The following is a 20951-nucleotide window of genomic DNA, read 5'->3' as shown; positions in this document are numbered from 1 at the left end:
CTCAAGGTGGGGGGGTGGGAGGGGTGTCATCGAGGAAGCCAGAATTTATAGTTGTGGGAGTTTTTAGGTATCCAAAAGCAAGTCCAATAATCAAATAAAAATTTAAACTGGACAAATTGCAGGCCTCTTGTAGTCCCGAGGTGGGGGGATGTACTTTTCTATATAAAAGGTGACTAGTCTGTTGCCACTGGGTTGCTATTACTGGAGGATGTAATCCAAAATGGAGGACCCACAATGACTCGAGGAATCTATTCAAAAGTTTTGATGTTTTATTTTAAGACGGAAGTGCAATTCGAATTACGTATAGTTACGACAATTGAGATCATTTACACTTCCAAAAGAAAAGTGGACAAGTTATAGTCATACTTGGTCAATGCCTGACTTGTCTATAATAGAACCGGGTGGCCCAGTTTTAACTATAAAAAGCTTCCTGGTTTCAGACTCAATAACCAGTTATTTTCTTTTTGGAACCTGCAGCCTCAAACCCACAGCCCTATGGAAGCAAGTGACCTGGAGCTATGGCACAGGACCAGGGTGGCCTCAGGTAGTAAAGAGCACAGTGCCTCTGCTTAAACATGGTGTACTTGAAGAACACTAATTTCCACCCACATATCTAATTACAGCTTACCGTCACAGAGAGTATTTTATTCAAGGATCTCCAAGCACTGGAGTCAAAACACCCTTGCCAGTCAAATGTCCTTGTTGCCATATTACGAGTAAAGACAGGGAAATACAGAGCTGAAGAACTGGATGAGTTAGTGCAATAGGCATGATTAGAAATCATAGCTACTATCTAGGAGGTTCATTGTCTTATCATAAATACTGTAATTTTTATGTAATTAAAACACATGTACCTCAAATATTATTCTCCAAGTTAACCAAAGAACATTTGCTGTGGAGGCTTTTTTCTTGGAAAAGTAATAATAAGACATATGGAACTGTCTTGGAAAAGTGTTAATAAGACGTACTTGACCACAAAGAATTCACACCAATTTGCCTTAGTCCATTCATAGCAATACAGTAAATCCAGCAGGGCTTATGTTTCAGGGAAAACTCTTAGAAAGGGCCAAAAGGGGTGGAGATTTTGCTGTAATGACTCCAACTATCTCCTGCCAGAGACAAGAGGCAAGGGTAAGAATTCCTTACAGATGACTCCATAACCTACTTCTCATTTGTGAAAGTTAATCCATCCTGTACTAAATAAGTGGTATAGCACATCATCTTTATCCTAACAGCAAATGTTCCAATGGTACGGGTACCAAATTAAGCAATCCAAGTGGAAAATGCTGTTCTTATTTTCTATGTTTATTAAAAATGTACCAGCCAAGAATTTTGGCTGCCTACGACCATTTCCATCCTTCTGGATGGCAGCCCGCCAGCTCACAAGTTGGTCATACCCTTGCCTTCGGATTTAGATACTGCAATGGGTGGCCTGACCTCCGAAGGTCGTTCTGTGGAAGGGGAATTTGTTGGCTGTGACCAAATGTTATTGCTTCTTGTTCATATTTGGTTTAACAATCAAAGAGGGCCAAAGGGAAATTTGAGCTAGGAAGTCACAGACTAATTCTGGTCACAAAGGAAACTTTGTGGAATGTGTTACCATATAGAATAAAAGAATTTTAGAGATGGAAGGAATCTTAAGTCCAACCCACTCATTTTTCAAAACAGGAAAGTGAGGCCCAGAGAAGTTAAGTTACCCACAGTCCTGCAGTCCCTTTGTAGTGGAACTGGACTTAAACCCAGCATTTCCAATTATCAGTCCATTGCCCCTTCCACCGCATCATACCACCTTCCTATGGTGTAAGTAAGAGTGAGTTAAAGCAGTAAAAATTAAAGCTGATTCTCGTCTCATAAACCCTGCTTAAAAGTTAGCTGAGGGCCAGCCCCATGGCCTACTGGTTAAGTCTGGTGCACTCCACTTCGGCAGCCCTGGTTCAGTTTCCAGGTGCGGACCTATACCACTGGTCTATCAGTGGCCATGCTGTGATAGCAGCTCACATATGAAAAAGAGGAAGATTGGTAACAGATGTTAGCTCAGGGTGAATCTTCCTCAGGAAAAAAAGAAAAAATTAGCTGAGATTGTGTTGGCTCGGCTAAATGGTGAAAATCACTTGAACTTTTCTCTCCTAAGGGTTACCCCACCTGAAGACCAATGCTGGCCCTCACGTAGGCACCTGGGTATTTGAAAGGTGAATGAATGAATAAATGAATGACTGCTGTAAGATGACAAGGAAACAATAAATCAAAAGAAATATACTCTCTTCTTGACACTAAATGTATGGACCACAGCTTCCCCTCAGGGTACAACCCCAGCTTAATATCACAATAGTAGGCCCGCTCCGCGCCCTAGGTATGCACAGCCATGCCCAGTTGGTCTACGCATCTATTAGCGATGTGCACCCAGGCATGAGATGAAACAAAACATGCTCTGTTAAAGATGGGTTTGCTGCAGGAGTGTTGTCAGTCTGGCTCTGAGGGTTCTCGCAGAACATGCCTTGTTTAAATTCGTCTGATAGCATCAGTGTAGGCTTGTCCTCCATTTATGGGCATGAGGAGGATGCATGACTAATGCTACTCAGCAATCAGGAAATCATTGCTGAGGATTGTAGGCACCGTCTCCCCCATCACCCAAAAAAGGATTCTCCCTTGAAAAATTAGGAGTTGCTTAGGGATGGGTGAGGAAGAGAAGGTAGTTTGGAGTGAATGTGATTGTACATTTTCTACTTATATGTAAGAGTGTTGGGGGGGGGGGTTTGTGTGGCAGTTCACAGTGTCATTTTTCTTTGTCTCTCCAAGAATGGAAGAAAAATAACGCAAAACGTGATATTCCGGTAGGATTCAAGATATTTTTGTTATTCATCTCTCAGCTTTAGCTGCCCATATATAATCCCGGTTCTAAAATATTATCAGGAGACATAGATATTAAGGGAAACTATTTGCCTCTGCCATTTGCGTTTTTCTTCCATTTGTCATTTTTCTCTCTTCCAAATTAGGATTTATTCAGTTAATTTCATTTCCTCTTCCCCAGAGTCTCTTTCTTTTCTTAGTGCTACACTGTTTAAACTTGGCAGAAGATTCCTAAAGCCCGAACAGTATTGAAGTAACATTAATCAGTTGAGGCCATATTCTATAAAATGCAATGCATTATTTCTACAAAATTCAGCCATGGCTGCCATTTGAGGAATATGGCAGGTGGGCCCCACTTCTAGATAACAATCAAATCACAGTGCTTTAGAAATTGGATTGAAAAGAAGCATCACCGTGATCTAATTCTGAACTCTTATCTTTCATTTTATAAAATCTAGCTGGTAGCTTGGGAAGAAAAACCAACGGTTGCCCTATTTCTTACATTGAATTGATTTACTTGTCCCATTTACTGTAATCAAACTTGAGAATACCAGTTAATTATCTCACAGACATTATGATCAAGTGACAACTTACGTTGCAGTCTTTCCTCAAAGGAAATCAGGAGAAAAGTTAATAAAGAAAAGATTATTTTCTGGCTAATCACAGTAAAGAAGAAAGATATTACCACTAGGATGTATCCTGAACAAGCTAAAATTAATTCACACTGCTTAACACCACTTCTTTTGTAGCTTTTTTCCCACTGCTCAAGTAAGTTTCAAAGTTCATTAAAAATCCCAATTATCTTTCTCTTTGAAACTGTTGCTAAGCATGGTGACCTGGCCAGATTCTAGTTTGAGAAATTATCTTCGAATCCTCATTTTCTTGGGCTTAATGTCAAAATTCAGTCTCTAGTCAAGTTTTCCTAAAGTTGAAAAAAAAAGCAGCAATTATCAGAAAAATGATTTCATTACGTGTCATTAGTCATAATACTTCCATTTGGCCTCCAAACATTTTAATATTCTTAACTCATTTATCATTAGTACCAACTTATGATGAAATAAAATGGTGATATTGTGCTCATTTTATTTAGGAAGAGAATGAGTCCTTTGATCAAGGTGGTTAGTGGCTAAATATTCTTACTTGGTCTAAAATGAATTGAATTGTAAATCAAAAATTAAGGTAATTAAGGGCAGAATTTAGTCTCTCATTTTCATCTCCTCTCTGTACTGATACCTGCTTTAGACAGTAGCCAACATAGGCTTTATATTTGAGAAAAGTAGCATTCTTCGAGTCACAGGAATATAAGAGATGAATGTAGCTAAGTAATTGGCTAGCCAATAATGATATTTGCTAACCTGCTAGGCACTTACATCCATTTGATACCGAACCAAGTGGGCTCGCCTCCTGGTGAGTTAAATAAGACTCTACACCAGTGGAAGTTGTCTCACAAAGTAAAGTGTATTTGCAGCAAATAGGAGGCCATAAGGAATCATTTCCAAAGTCATGGCGTCCTCGAACAAAGGAAAGCAGGAACTTTTATTTGGTTGGGGAATGAAGATTCAAAAGAGAGAGGCGGGTATTCACTTGCACAGGCTCAGTTGGAGAACATGCTTCCACATAATGAGGCCTAAGCTCCTCTGGGAGAGATCTTTGCATTAAAGATAAGGCAAAGGTCATGGGCATAGCTTTTGTGGTGAGGCTTGGTCAGTTTCAGGATGGCTGGTGGTTACATCTCCTTAACACACAAAAGGAAAAGAAACAACTTGGAAGAACAGTTAATTGCATCCAAACCCACCTTTGAGCTTCTGGAGGCACCTAGTCGGTGACACATTGACTCAGTGAATCCTCACAACATTTCTAGGATGTGGGTACCATTACGGTCATCCTTGCTGTACATGTAGCTCATGAAGGAGAGGCACAGAAAGGTTAAGAGATTTACCCAAAGCCACATAACTAGTAAATGAGAAAGCCGGAAAAGCCAGTTGCACAGGCCACGCTCAACATCTGCACCAGGTGGCCTCTTCTATTTCACTGTACTTCCTCAGATTAAAAAAAAGAAAGAAAAAAAGAAAAAGAAGCTCGAAGTCCACCTAGGAAATGGAACTCACAAAGTTAAAAACAAAACACTCTCAAGGCACCTAACTCGTGATTCTGCCACAGGTAGCTACAGCAATAAATCATGGCATTCCAATCACCCAAGCTATAAATAAACCCATCCCTTGAGCAGAGATTTGTATCTTGAGTGCCTAGGCTTGTATCTTGTGCAATGCAGGGACTCAATAAATGAGTTAAATGAATCTCCAAATTAGGGAACTCCAATTAATGTTGATTTTTTTTTTCCAAAATGATAATGCTACTGAGAAGTGACCAATGGTAATTCCCTCACTCACGACTCCTTCACCTTAGATATCCCAGGCATACAGCTAGCAGAAGCTTGTAGATGTTATAGGGGTAGAGTTTCTTAAACCAACTCAGGGAAACAAAAACTCATATAGAAATGGTTGGAGTGTATTAGTTAACATATTTTGTTGAATACAGGTCAATAAACAAAACGAAACCAAGCCCAAGTGTGTTTCTAAAGGTGCTTAGAGAAGCATCTACATTCTCCTTATTAATATTCTAATCAGTCTCAAAGAGACTAGATAGGGAATACCATACACCCTAGGGGACCCCATGTTATCTTGAGCTTTGGTTGTTTGCAAAGCAATTGGACATAAAAGTCTTAGTCTGAGACTTAACAAAATCTTTGAAAAAGATTCATTTATTTCTTCATTTATCTTCTTGTGAAAGACTTTTAGGACTTAAGTACTCATTGGAAACTTATCACCAATGCATGTGGTTATAATATTTCAAGAAAAGGCCTTGAATAGAACACTACTCTCTTAGCTTCCCATTCAGGCTTTCTTGTCTAACTCACATGGCATTTTATATCTGTCAAGCATCTCATAATTTTTCTTTAAATAGCTCCTATGTTGTGTGTTTTCTGTAATGTTGCCTTCAGTGAGCATCTTGTTGTACTTGATTTTATTCAGTGTGTCTCACCTGCAAATAATATTTCCCTTCAAAAGTTCACAGTCTGGTCTTTTTCTTCTTATCTTTCCCTTTATTTTCCCTCCTTTTACTAATGAAATGGTGATCTTGATTTGCTTTACATGAGTTATTTATATCTTCAGGCCTCTGTTTAATATCAAGGCTGGTTTGGCATTCCTTTCCTACTGAATGATGCCCAAATTAAGTTAAGAAACAATTCCTAAGGAAGCTGGCCTGTGATTCTTCATGTGTTGCTGGTATCCCAAGCACTGGATGGTCTGTTTAATTTTGAAAGTTGATGTAACTAGCTAAGTTCATAGTTTATATCAGGTTTGACTCAATGGGTGCTTTCCATAGTAACTCTGTTCTGAAACTGGATGGAGGGATACAGATGGGGAAGGGAGAATTACAGCAGTCTAAGAGATGAGCATAAATACGTAAAAGTTATGTTCACAAGTTATTGAAATGCATAACCAAGAGATCAAAACCAATTTGATCTCTTGGTTAACTCCTACTCATTTCTGTCAATCCATAGAATATAAGGCATTTAACCCTCTCCTAATGATGGGGTTTCCAGTGAGAGGACACTAAATGGAATAGAGTAACAAGGGCCCTGATGCTAAGTCTAACCTAAGTACTCCCCCCATAACCATCAACCTATCAAAGAAAAGGAGCTTTTCTGCTTTGACCTTCTATCTGGGTCCTTTTGTAAGGATTCTGGTTGCAGCTGATGGAAACTCAATTCAAAGTAGCTTAAGCAAAAAAAAAGGGAACTTATCTGTATATTTCAAGTATGATCTTCAGGCTAGCTAGATTCAGGGGCTCAAACAATGTCACTATCTCCATCTCATAGTTCTGCTGATCTTTGCCTTTGTGTTTTGACCTATTCTCTCCTATATACATAGTGCCAATTTCACATTCTACCAGCACTGTGATCCCAAAGCTGGACAGTCCGTCCAACCAGCAAGGACTCTGATTGGGCCAGCTTGAACCACGTGACCATCCTGAACCAATAACTATGACCAGGGTGGGCCACCCCGTGGCTTAGCGGTTAAGTGCGTTCACTCCGCTACTGGCGGCCGGGGTTCGGATCCCGGGTGCACACGACGCACTGCTTCTCCGGCCATGCTGAGGCCGTGTCCCACATACAGCAACTAGAAGGATGTGCAACTATGACATATAACTATCCACTGGGGCTTTAGGGGAAAAATAAATAAATAATAAAAATTAAAAACAATAACTATGACCAGGGTGAAGAGGTTCTCTAATTGGCCAGGACCAAGTCATGGGCCCACCCTGTGGTCAGAGTTTTTACAAAAATGGTCATAATAAATACTTTCTCGGGGCCGGCCTGGTGGCGCAAGTGGTTGAGTGTGCACGCTCTGCTTCGGCGGCCCGGGGTTCGCTGGTTTGGATCCAGGGCGCCCACTGACGCACAGCTTGGCAAACCATGTTGTGGCAGCGTCCCATATAAAGTAGATGAAGATGGGCATGGATGTTAGCCCAGGGCCAGTCTTCCTCAGCAAAAAAAGAAGAGGATTGGCAGATGTTAGCTCAGATCTTCCTAACAAAATAAATAAATAAATAAATAATAAATATTTTCTCAATATTCATGCCTTTTAGTTGACGCTGAGCTTGGTCATGTGACTTGTTTTGGCCAATGGGACAAAAGCAAACGTGACACAAGCAGAGATTTGTAAAGGCTTGGACACTGGGCCCTGCCCTTACTTGCTGCTCTTTGGAAACCACAAATTAGATGGCCATGTGAAGAAGAAGCCTGGGCTCGTTTGCCTAAGAATGAGAGACCACATGGATAAAAGAGAGTCGTCCAAGTTGAGGTCGAACCAACAGGTTGTCAACCCCCGGATTGTGAATGAGAGTTCTAGGCCATCCAACTCCAGGTGAGCTGATCCAGACTAAAATAACTGCCCAGTCAACCCAAAGAATCATGAGACATAATGGTTATTGTTTTAAGGCCATTAAAGTTATGGGGTAGTTTGTTATACAAAAAAATTAACTGATACACCAATTCTCTTCTTCAAGAAGTTCCCACAGTCTTTGAGTAGAGCAATGGCTGCTTCACTGAGGAGAATATTTGTGGTTGAAACTCTTACTCCAGGTGAAGGACGTCCACTTTTGCCCAGGTTCGCCTATCAAGGAATGCTCTGAGAACTTCTCAGAGTCCATGTGCCTTGCTGCACCACAACTCCTCACTGGTTGGTTGGTTAATGTGCTTTGGAGTTCTTCCTCCAGAAGAGGGCAGAAAATGCAAGACGGGGAAAGATGGGCAGATTGATAAAAACACAGGACCTCTTAGGGCACCAAATTATATGCAGAGAAGATAGGAGCTCTTGAGGTCTTGAGTGAGAACTGTAACTTATAAACTGGTGATCTAGATTTTTGCTTCCCTCTCTGCTTATTTTCCTTTTGTTATCCACAAATCTTTGGTAAAGTCCTGTTTGAATGCTCCAAACTGCTCTCAGTTGTTCCACAAGATATTAAAAGAAAAGTCTTTGTCCATGTTCAAGTTCAAGTTTCCAGGGGGAAGAGCACCCCTCTCAGGCCATCAAGTTGGTGGCAGAGGTGAATACAAGGAAGATACTCCCCTAATCCACCAAACTCTTAGGAATCAGCTCCTTGGCAAAGTTCTCAGTGAGGGATCATTGTCTGGATGTCATGGCTAAGGAGCCAGGTGTGAGTTGGGATGAAAACCATGTGTCTCTCCAATTTGAAAAAGACTGAGGTCATCCCTCAGAAGAGTTCAAGAAGGTCATTTCTCTCAAAGGAGGGAAGAGAGGAGGAGCAGATATTCTTGGAGGTCTCAGAGCAATATTTTAGATCTTGGCCTCCAGACTTACTAGGCAGCAGTCCAGTGGAGTAACTGCAATGAACCTAGAGTGTCTGAGAGATCCAGAAGGCTCTAAGAAGGGAACTTAGAGCTCAAGACACGTAGGTCTGAGTGGAAGTGGACATCTGGGTCAGGAAGAGGGAGGAATGGATGGGAGGGGGACGGGAGGCCCTTTACAAATATCTGGGGTGCAGTGGTCTGGAAAGGGTCCTAGAAACCAGCTAGGTTGCATATCAGTATGCATACACCCTCTCTGGAGGGCCCCAAACCACTCTCTGCTGCCCTGGAAAGGCTGATTGTGTTGTAGTCCACTCCGGAGGACAAGAGACGTATATTAATCACTCCTTTTTAAAAGGTTGTAATGGACAGAAACCAACTTGAACTAAGGGAATTATTGCTCATGTAATAAAACCTCTGGAAAGGCAAGGATGACCAGTATCTCAAACGGTCAAGACTCCTTCTCTGTCTTTTGTTTTCACCTCTGAGTATTAGCTTCTTTCTCTCAGATTGGCTTCTTCTCAAAGCTGCTACTGCAGTTGCCAGCAGCTGTTGGCTCACCTCTTACTTGGCTATCAGAGAAGGACATGCTTTACCCCAATGAACTGTGGGTGGGGAAAATGGAGATAGGCTCTTACTGACTTGCTTGGATCACGTGCCCATACCTGACTGGAACACGGGCCAGGGGGATGAAGTACTTTGATGGATCCAGCTCAGGTCCCATGCCCAGCGTGAGAGCCTTCCTAGAACCACACCCCTGGAAGGAGGGAAGAGAGGCTCCTCAAAAGAAGGGAGGGAATTTTCCCTGAAGATGGAGATGAGACAGTTCTAAATTCTTCTGGCTTCCTTACCAAGTTCTGCTGCTTCCCAGTGGACCACTGCTTTAAGGAGTAAGATGGAAAAGAGTAGAGAAAAGTCTAAATAATGACGTAGCGGCTATGGAACAAATTCTAGGCAATGTCTCTCCCTTTCACTTTACCTCCCTCCGTATTTTACTTTTCCACATTTCTTTTCCCTGGATGTATAATAAAAGTTGTGAAAATAAGAAGAAAAATGAAGACATAGATACAGAGAACAGATTGGTGGTTACCAGAAGGGAAAGGGGCCAGGGGAGGGTGAAAGGGGTAAAGGGGCACATGAGTGTGGTGACTGATGGCAGCTAGACTTTTGGTGGCAAACACAATGCAGTCTATACAGAAGCTGAAATATAATGACGTACACCTGAAATTTACATAGTTATAAACTAATGTGAGCTCAATAAAATAAAAAACTAATAGATAATAAATAAAAAGAAGAAAAATGAAAATACAAAGGAATAAAGGAATTTTTAAAACCAGCAGTATTAAAGATAACCCAATTATTTTATTGTCTAAATACATAAATAGAGCAGAGACACATTTAAAACGTAGAAGAATATAACTTTTCAAATGGGTGAAAGGTGGTGCATGAATCCTTAAAATAAATTATTTCCAATTCTAGTGGAGTTTATTAATACCACATTAACATCTAGTTGAGTTGCTTTTTGCTAATGTGTGGAACTGGGTCTCTGTATTATACTGGCTACTGAATTTTACTGTGTAAGTCTCTCCCTTTGATTGGCTGGATGGAATGGGTGGTCCTTTCTATAACTGTTTCTGTCTGTGTCTGTTGGGATTATTTGAAGACATCAATTCATAATTAAATAGAACCAAGGGAAAAGCTTGTAAAATCAGATCAACTACCATGTGTTTAGTTTATTTCATTCACCAAGTTCAATTTATTATTTTTAAATGAAATTTATTGTATAATTTATATATAATAAAATGCATCCACTTAAAGTTTACATTATTTGAGTTTTGGCAAATTTATACACCCATGTGACCACCATCACAATCAAGGTACAGAACAATCCCATCACCCTGAAAAGTTCCCTTGTGACCCTTCTTAGTCAAGCCTTCCCTCACTCTCAGCTCTAGGCAGCCACTGGTCTGCTTTGTGTCATTATAGATTAGATTAGTGTCTTCTAGAGTTTCATATAAATGTAATCATACAGTATGTACTCTTGTGTCACCTTCTTTCACTCAGCGTAATATATTTGTGATTCCTCCATTTTGTTATATGTATCAGTAGTTCATTCCTTTTTATTGCTGAGTAGTGTTCCATTGTATGGATATACCACAATTTGTTTAAATGTGTTTATCCATTTATCTGTTGATAGACATTGGGTTGTTTCCAGTTTTTAGGCTATTACACGTATAGCTGATATGAACATTCATGTACAATTCTTTGTGTGGACATATGTTTTCATTTCTCTTGGATAAATAATTAGATGTGGAATGGCTGGATCATAGGATTAGTATGTATGTAACTTTATAGAAAACTGCCAAGCTGTTTTCCAAAATTGTACCATTTTACATTACCACCAGCAGAATGTGAGAGTTCCATCTGCACCACATGCTTCCCAACACTTGGTATGGTCAGCCTTTTTAGTTTTAACCATTCTAGTGGGTATGTAGTGTTTTCCCATTGTGGTTTTAATTTGCATTTCCCTGATGACCAATATATTGAGTATCTTTTCATGTGCTTATTGGCTGTCCACATATCTTCTTTGTTCCTCATTATTGCCACTCTTCCGTGTTTAGGTTCTCATCACCTCCTGTTTAGAATGTAAATTTCTAACTCATCTCCACTGTAAACCAAAGTCTGATCATATCCTAGCCCTACTTGTAAGCCTTCCATGGAGCCCTATTTTCTCAGAATAAAGTTCACACTTAGCATGACATTCAAAGCTATGACCAATTTAGCCACACAAGACTTTTTAAGACCAATTTCCTGCCATTTTTCTCCCCTACCTTTTCTCCTCCACCCCCCACACTTGCATCTCAGACTGTTGACCATTCCCTAATCCTGCCATAGATGCCCATGACTTTGTGGCTTTGCCCATGCTGTATATTCCACTTGGGTTGCCCTTTGCTCTTCTCCACACGAATACATAAAGTGTTCATTCCTCAAGGTCTAGCTCAAAAGTCGTCTCTTCTGGAAAGACTTCCTGACGTCATCAGGTAGAATTAACAGCTATCTTGTGCTTTGGTAGCACTTAGCCCATGCTGCCAACAAAGCCTCATCATAGCCTGTTGTAGTGGGTGGTTGTGGTTGTGCCTGCCTCTCCTCGCTGGAGTTTAACTCCTTAAGAACAGCGATGGTGGGGTCAGCCTCGGTGGCCTAGTGGTTAAGTTCAGCATGCTCCGCTTTGGTGGCCAGGGTTTGGTTCCCAGGCGTGGACCTACACCACTCAGCTGTCAGTGGCCATGCTGTAGTGGTGGCTCACATACAAAAAGAGGAAGATTGGCAACAGATGTTAGCTCAGGGCGAATCTTCCTCAGTGAAAAAAAAAAAGAACAGCGATGGTGTCTTACACCTTTCTGCATTCTGAGGGCCTCGCATTAACTCCTGCCTGGTAACATTGTTTGACTGAATGTGTAGGTGAATGACTGAGTGAATAAACGGAAAAAAAAAATCTGCCTTTAGACAAGTTGTTTATCCTCTCTAGATCTCCGTTTCCTTATCTGTAAACTGAGAGAGTTAGAATAGCAGATTTATAATATCTTTCCAGTTCTAATGTTTTTTTAATTCTATATTTAGTATTTGAAAGCCAGTAAAATAGTGTATTTCAACATATTCCAAAACTGGGTGACAGATCAAATGGTGCTAATTAGATTACGCTGCATTCTCGTTAACTTTGATGCTTTGAGGAGCAGCATCCTTTCACGATGAAGTGATAAGAAGAAAATAGTGGGACTCTTCTCAATTAACTTCGCTAGCAGACATGATAGTGAAGAATTGCGCTATTTTAGTCTAAATCTACAATGCAGTAGCAACAGCACCTTCTCAGATTTTCCTATAAATTTGTGCCTTTACGTTTCTATATGTCGTGTTTTTTTTTTCTTTTGCCGTTTGAGGGAAGACAAAAGGAAGAAGAATGATAATACTTAAGAAAATATAGCCTAGGGAGCCAACCCCAGGGCTTAGCGGTTAAGTGTGCGCGCTCCGCTACTGGCGGCCTGGGTTCAGATCCTGGGTGCACACCCACACACTGCTTCTCCGGCTACACTGAGGCAGCGTCCCACATACAGCAACTAGAAGGATGTGCAACTATGACATACATCTACTGGGGCTTTGGGGAATAAAAAGGAGGAGGATTGGCAATAGATGTTAGCTCAGACCGGTCTTCCTCAGCAAAAAGAGGAGGATTAGCACGGATGTTAGCTCAGGGCTGATCTTCCTCACGACAAAAAAAGAAAAGAAAATATAGTCTACTCTTTAGCAGAATAGTCACAATTAAAGCAATCTAGTAATTATTACTTAAATTGTAATTTGTAATTCTTTCTAATCTAAAACAAAGTTGTTTACTCAAGTATATCAAGTTAAAAATATGTAATGAAGAAATCTTTTCCATATAGGATATGACAAATATAATTTTAAATAATGCAAATTATCTATCATATTTTTTGACCTATAAATCCGGGAGTTTCTTTTCCACGTGATGACCCTGGAAAAAGTTAGAAATTGAAGCAGTCTATGATAGCTTCCCAACTTCTTCCCAGTGTTACAGCATTTGTTAGCTGGCAACAGCCAGAGCCAAATCCACAATTTGGATTTCAAATTTAGTAAGTAGTAAATCATTTTTAAGACCCAAAATACACAAAGCTACAGCAGCGACAATATCCTTCCCAAGCATTTCAGAAGGATCTCAAACACACTGCCAACATTTATTAATTGCTCTTTAAAAAGACACACATAAGGGCATGAGCCCCAAAGTTCTGACAGTGCCAAAGCATCATTAGGATTACTGTTCATTGTCAATTAACTTTGAAGCAAAAGCTCCTCGCGGAATGACACAACAATCATCTTCCAGAGCCCCTTCATATTTTTTAAGAGTTTTTGTCCAAATTAGGGATTTTCTTCCTCCTCTGACAGTTTGAGTGCCTCATTGAACTGGCCCATTCTGCATGTTTCTTTCTCATATGTAACACATAATTATTCCTGCCATTTAGAAAAAATACCAGACCAGAAATACCTCTCTGTCTTTCACCATCTACAAGATGGGAGTAACAATCTTGAGAAGAGTCTTCACGGTGATTTTCCAGTAAAAACAGGTTCAGTTATTTTTTTAACACTCTGTAGTATCCCCAAGAAAGTCCAGAACATGAAAACCTCCCAAACAGATGATAAGAGGTGATTATTTTTTTAAGGATTCTTACCATGCAGCTATTAAAAAGTTTGTATCTGAGGATTGCTTAAAGCTATGATGACATGGGAAAATGCTCTCAATATATTAGGAAGTGAGAAAACCAGGCTCCTAAACTGTAAGAATAGAATGAGGCCAATGTTTTCAAAAAAGAGTATAGAACTACCATACGATCCAGCTATTCCACTGCTGGGTATTTATCCAAAGAACATGAGACACAAATGGGTAAAGATATATGAACCCCTACATTCGTTGTGGCATTATTCACAATAGCCAAGACTTGGAAGCAACCTAGGCGCCCATCAAGGGATGAATGGATAAAGAAGATATGGTATATATACACAATGGAATACTACTCGGCCATAAAAAAGATGAAACCTTGCCATTTGCAACAACAGGGATGGACCTTGACGGTATTATGCTAAGTGAAATAAGTCAGAGGGAGCAAGTCAAATACCGTATGGTCTCACTCATAAATAGAAGATAAAAACAACAACAAACAAACACATAGAGGCAGAGATTGGATTGGTGGTTACCAGAAGGGAAGGGGGGAAGGAGGTGGGTGAAAGGGATGATTAGGCACATGTGTGTGGTGATGGATGGTAATTAGTCTTTGGGTGGTGAACATGATGTAATCTATGCAGAAATCAAAATATAATGATGTACGCCTGAAATTTATATAATTTTATAAACTAATGTTACCTCGATAAAAACATAAAAATAAAATAAAATAAATTAAAAGAGTGGATAAGCCACAAACCCATGAGCATGTATGGCAGGATTAGGGAATGGTCAACAGTCTAAGATGCAAGTGTGTGTGGGGTGTGGAGGTCGTGAGAGAAAAGGTAGGGAAGACAAATGGCAGGAAATCTCTCTATATATACACATAAATATTTATACACACGTATGTCTGTGGGGGGGTATATAGAATGGAGGAATATGCACAACAATGTTAACTGAGGTTATCTCTAGACAGTGGCAGTATTTTCTTTTATTTACTTTTCTATACTTTCTAACTTTTCTACAATGAATATATATTATTTTATAATAAAAATTTATTTTTAAAACGATCTTTTAAAATAATTGATTATAGGCTTTTTTTAAATAGTTACCTCCTCTCTACATTTAAAATGTGATTTTTGTGATCACAACTGCTGTGCAAAATGAGACCTACCTGCTTAACTTGTTATTGCTTCATCTAGGAAGCACCCCACTGATCCAGAGGTGTGAAAGCTGATAGTTTTCATTATCTAGAAGACAACCAAGAACCAATAAGTAAGCAAAAAAGGCATTTGACAGAAAATAACAAGTTCTGGCAAGGATGTGGAGAAACTGGAACCTTCGTGTACTGTTGGTGGGAATAAAAATGGTGCTGTTGCTATGGAAAACAGTATGGAAGTTCCTCAAAACATCAGGAATAGAATTTCTACATGATCCAGCAATCCAGTATATACTCAAAAGAATTGAAAGCAAGAAGTCAAAGAGAAATTTGCACACCCATGTTCATAGCAGCATTATTCACAAGAGCCAAAAGGTGAGAGCAACCCAAGTGTCCATCAACAGATGAATGGATGAACAGATCGTGGTACACATATACAATGGAATATTATTTAGCCTTAAAAAGGAAGGAAATTCTGACACATGCTTCAGCACGTATGAACCTTGAGGATATTATGTTTAGTGACATAAGCCCGTCACAAAAGGCCAAATGCTGTATGACTACACTTATATGAGGCACCTAGAGTAGTAAAATTCGTAGAGACAGAAAATAGAATGGTGGTTGCTAGGGGCTGGAAGGAGGAGGAAATGGGGTGTTATCATTTAGTGGGTACAGAGTTTCAATTTTGCAAGATGAAAGGAGTTCTGGAGATGGATGGTGGTGATGGCTGCACAACAGTGTAAATGTACTTAATGCCACTAAACTGTATACTTAAAAATGATTAAGATGGTAAATTTCATGTTATGTGTATTTTACGATAACTAAAAAGAATAATTAAAAAACACATTTGGGTGCTGGCCCCTGTGGCAGAGTGGTTACATTCGGTGGGCTCTGCTTGGGCAGCTGGGGTTTGTGGGTTTGGATCCCAGGCGTGGACCTACACCACTCATCAGCCAAGCTGTGGCAGGGACCCTCATACAAAATAGAGGAAGAGGGCTGGCCCCACGGCTTGGCGGTTAAGTGCGCACGCTCTGCTGCTGGCGGCCCGAGTTCGGATTCTGGACGCGCACCGACGCACCACTTCTCCAGCCATGCTGAGGCCGCGTCCCACATACAGCAACTAGAAGGATGTGCAACTATGACATACAACTATCTACTGGGACTTTGGGGGGAAAAAAATTCAAAATAGAGGAAGATTGGCAACAGATGTTAGCTCAGGGCCAGTCTTTCTCAGGAAAAAAAAAAAACCACCCACATTTGTGTTGTTTTAAAAATCAACGTTCAAAAGCTCAGGCACTTAAATCATGTGAGGACTCAGGCTATCATTGAGAAATGTTTTCAGTCTTATTTATTTTATTTTTTTAAAGATTTTATTTATTTATTTATTTTCCACCCAAAGCCCCAGTAGATAGTTGTATGTCATAGCTGCACATCCTTCTAGTTGCTGTATGTGGGACACGGCCTCAGCACAGCCGGAGAAGCGGTGCGTCGGTGCGTGCCCGGGATCCGAACTGGGCCGCCAGCAGCGGAGCGCGCGCACTTAACCGCTAAGCCATCGGGCTGGCCCTTCGGTCTTATTTATTAACCAATTCTGAGAAGTCTGACCTTCTGGCTCCCTACTGTATACAAATTAAAGTTAACGAAAACGAAAGGGGCCTCCAGGCAGAGATGAGTGTGACAGCATGGCAAGCTGGCACCTTATAGGTTTATAACAGAGGTGACAGTGGTGGGGACTCCTGGGGGCAGGATAGGAGCCCACAAACCTTGGAAGTCCTAAACATGGAACATTAAGGGAGACTCAGTAATGAGGACCCGGAACCATATCCAGGTGAATTAAAGGGAATACATTTAGGAAGTTTCAAAAACAACAGCAACCAACCTTTAAAATTTGCAGTTTGGGTTCTTAAATAAGTTCAGGTTACCTGGGAAATACACCAGATGCACCAAAATCAAGGAGTTCATTCTCCTCCCCAGGGCTAGACAAAGGAAGTGTTATTTGTCCACATGCCTGCGGTCATCTGAGTAACCCCACACCGAGGCCAGCCTCGAGATCGCCTTGGTGACAGCGTCTGGGGCCCAGTCTCATTCTTCAACCTCCGTCATCTGGGCCTCGGACCAGTTACACACAGACTCTTCCCGCAATAACCCGGCCTCTCCGGATGCCCACGGATGCAGCCGCAGGGGCGGGTCTGGGGCTTCTGTGGAGCAGCGCCAGCCTTAGGACGGCATTCGTGGACACGTGGAGATCGCAGACTGCACCCGCTACCGTCCCTCAACTCTCTCATTGAAGGGGAACCCTGTCCTTTCTCCTTTCTCTCCATTGGGTCTGTAGATCACCAACCATGTTTAGTGTGTAAGATTTTAAGGAGCGCTTCTGGATCCCTCTTGCTGGTCCCACAGCGATCACCAGCAGCAGAGAGAGAACACCCCGTCTAGGGCTGGGTGACTTTCTTAGAGAAATCAGTTTTGAAGTATTGGGGGAGCAATGACCAGCTTTACCTCACAAAATGTAAATGCCACAGTTCTGGCTGGAAGAGAGAGAGAGGATGTCCAGGTGTGCTTCAGGAAGGCTTCTCAAGGTTTGGAAAGTTCTGGTCAAACTGACCGGCAGTTGATTCCCTCCTCAGGCCAATCCGGACAGCACTCTCCTGGGGGGAGCTTCTGGACCCTTCACCCCCTTCAATCAGAGCAGCTTTGCCTTCATTCGTTTTCAATTCTTAAATTTAAAAGAATTTTAAATTCTTTTCTGGAAAACCATAAACAAAAATAAAAACATGTTTCTGCTTCTAGAATGGAGGTTAAAGTTGAAGACTCTTCGAATGAGATAGTTTGGGTTAAATCCTACACTCGCCAGTCGCTGGGCGAGCCAGCTACTTGAGTCCTAGTTTCCGAGGAGGAGAGGTTGTGATAATGTTATTTACCTACATAACTTGTTGATAGCAAAGCCAAGACTCACAGCTCGTAAATTATTAATATTCCACCCAGTCCATAGTGCAACTCTGCCCACCTCTGCCTCTTTTCCCAGGATTAAATACACCTGATTTACAGGAAGGGCATAACATTTAAACTCAGAAGACCTGGTTTCCAGTTCCAATGCTGCCGCTTCTTAGGTATGTTACCTTGGACATGTCACATAGCTTTTCTGAAATTCAGTTTTCCTAAATTGTTTATTAATACCTGCCTTAACCTTCCCCTCAGGGTTATTGTGAAAATCAAATGAAATGACCCAGCTTTTGTGTTCAAATTGATTTTAAAACATTTGCGTCGAATGTGTTGAAGTACTGAAATTATCGACATTTTTACTTACAGAATGTCTCACAGCCTAATTTTTCCAAGGCCAGATGCCTCCTTTTTTTTTTTTTTAAATTCGGGAAGAACTTGTAACATGATCCCATTTTGGTCAAATTGAAAACTCAGGTTTAAAACACTGTTGTTGAGAGGTAATAGGGGGGTTGAAACTCACACTTCGTAACTGCTCATTGGACTGGATCAAAATGATCACTGGTTTGCTTAGTTCTGGCGAAGGTCTTTCTAATAGGCTTCAGTGAACATTTACTCAGAAATGTTAGTGTTATTCCAGAGTCACCTCCCAGAGGCTGTACCGGACCAGAGATTCTAAACATAAGAGTCAAAGAACATCTGAAACTATGAAGGACCGCTGCTGGTAGAACTTTTCTGGCACATCTTGCTGCTGTCTGCCTGGTCTCTGGGGAAGCCAGCATGGCCCTCTCTGGCAGAGAGGCACTTGCCTCCCCACCTGGCCTCATCTTTCCCTCCTCACCTGCCTCACCTTCAACCCCACCCCCACCCCCATTCCCCAGTTGTGTCCGACTCTCTTGAGCGAGCCAGAGATGGCAGATGTCACAAAATGAAAAGATATGAGAAGTAACACGTCAGGTGGAAGCAACTGACAGATGGATAAGCAAAATGTGGCATGTAGATACAATGGAATATTATTCAGCCTTAAAAAGGAAGAAAATTCTGACACATGCTATAGCATGAATGAACCTTAAAGGCATTACACTAAGTGAAATAAGCCAGTCACAAAAGGACAAATATTGTGATACCTAGAGATCAAACACATGTGATACCTAGAGCAGTCAAATTCATAGATATTGAAAGTAGAATAGAGGTTATCAGAAGCTAGGAGGAGGAGGGAATGAGGAGTTGTTGTTTAATGGGTATAGAGTTTCAGTTTTGCAAGACGAGAAAGTTCTGTAGATGGCTGGTGGTGATGGTTACACAACAATGTGAATAAATGTGCTTAATGCTGCTGAACTATCACTTAAAACGGTTAAGATGATAAAATTTATGTAACATATATTTTACCACATTTTTAAGAAAGTAACATCCCTGGCAGAAAGTGTAGGGGCCTCCTAGAGATACTTTTTTTTTTTTTTTTTTACTGGGAAAGATTCACCCTGAGCTAACATCTGCTGCCGATCTTCCTCTTTTAGTATTTTTTTTTTTGGCCTCTCCAAAGCCCCGGTACATAGTTGTATATTCTATTTATGAGTCTTTCTAGTTCTTCTATGTGAGCTGCCACCACAGCACTGCTACTGACAGACGGGTGGTGTGGTTCCGCAACGGGGAACCGAACCTGGGCGGCCGAAGTGGAGAGCATGGAACTTTTAACCCCTAGGCCATCAGGGCTGGCTCGTGACACCTTTTTTTCCCCAAAAGATCTAACTCGTGACCAATTCAAATTCCCTGACCAGAGTGTTAGAAATCAAAGATGAGTGCTTATGACTTCTCTAGAATATCCTGTTTTGTTCCACTCATTATAGGACCGGCTTAGCCAGTAAGTTATATCTTCATTTCTCATTCGCAAATCAACAGGAATTATAAGTGGATAAGTAGGATTTGGGCATCTAGTGGAGGTATAATTGTACTCGTAACCTAAACTCTGGCAAATACTCTTAGTAATTCAGGGGACTGCTAGCTACTTTTCCAGTCCCAGTAAAATGTCTAAGTTTTCAAAAATCTCAGGTATCTTTGAACTCTTTTAGAAAAGTAAGATAGTATTGTTGTATTTTACTACATACCCATCAATTCATAACATTGGTGGACCCCCCAAAATTCAGGTATTTGAAATGCCTGTAGACATTGGGCTACACAACGAGAAATGTAGACAAATACTTGACTTAGTTATAAGTTTGGTCCGACACTCCTAACCTTGTTTGAAGGAGAGATTGCCTTGCTCAGCGGAATGACTTCTCTAACAATGAACCATTCATTTGCTTGTGATTGCACCAGAAGGAGAGAATTACCAGTTCTTCAAAGGAGCCTTTTGGGGGTGAGGAAGGCTGGGAACAGGTAGGGGGTAGGAAATTGGATGTAGATTAATTCAACCTGGGCCACCCAGGACCTGGAAGCGAGTTCCAAACTGAGATCTTGTCTCTGCGTTCTAAACTGCGGACCCTGTTCCTGTTTTTAATGCAAAGAAATCAGCATCATGCTGAACACAGCCGATACTAATGGCGACTTTATCTGATCAGCACAGCAGAAGGAGCAAAAGCTGCATGGGCCAAGCGAGCTTCTGCCTTCTGTCTTGAGGCCGTGGTGGAGACAGGCCCAGAGGTTGGAAGACGAAGAGCACTTACCTTCTGCAGAAGACAATTTTTCCTGCAGAATTGTCAACAAAGCATTGTTTATCTGGATTGAATTCTTCTCAAAATAAAACAAGTGTGTTCAGGGAATCCTTATAATGGAGAAATCAGTAATATTATCTAGCCTTATTAACCAAAATTAGCAATGGATTTTGTTGTGGTTTTATTTTGCTGACGAAGATTCAACCTGAGCTAACATCTGTTGTCAATCTTCCTCTTTTTGCTTGAGGAAGA

This window comes from Diceros bicornis, chromosome 38, assembly GCF_020826845.1.
Source record: "Diceros bicornis minor isolate mBicDic1 chromosome 38, mDicBic1.mat.cur, whole genome shotgun sequence".
NCBI classification, from domain to species: Eukaryota; Metazoa; Chordata; class Mammalia; order Perissodactyla; family Rhinocerotidae; genus Diceros; species Diceros bicornis.
Note: the sequence above shows the minus strand (reverse complement) of the source record.